Below are 335 nucleotides of genomic sequence, written 5' to 3' on the forward strand. Positions count from 1 at the left end.
TCTATCTATCCATCTCTAATCTATCTATCTATCTTTAATCTATCTATCTATCTGTATAGAGATGTATGAAGAGTAGCAGAGAACTGAGAGGTGTAATAGGAAAGAAGAGAAGAAACACGACTGAAAGCTTGTCTCCTTCATTCGCCTGTGTCTCCTGTCTCTGTCTCTTCTTTCGAAGAAGAACGTGTGGTCTTCTCTGACATCCTTACACATACAACACCTATACACAAAGATAAGTATCTTTGCCAGGCAGAAATACCTCTGTATACAGCTGAACAAAGATAGACAGATTAGAGATAGAATAATAGATAGACTAAAGATAGATAAATAGATAG

The 335-nt window shown here is 36.4% G+C and overlaps 1 protein-coding gene across 1 annotated transcript in view; it reads right to left on the reverse strand.

Moving 5' to 3' along the window:
- CSUI_006796 (atp-dependent rna helicase-like protein) overlaps positions 1-335 on the reverse strand; it is a 2829-nt gene that overhangs the window by 997 nt on the left and 1497 nt on the right. The window lies entirely within an intron of this gene.

The sequence above is a fragment of the Cystoisospora suis genome (assembly GCF_002600585.1).
Source record: "Cystoisospora suis strain Wien I chromosome Unknown contig_3496, whole genome shotgun sequence".
NCBI classification, from domain to species: Eukaryota; Apicomplexa; class Conoidasida; order Eucoccidiorida; family Sarcocystidae; genus Cystoisospora; species Cystoisospora suis.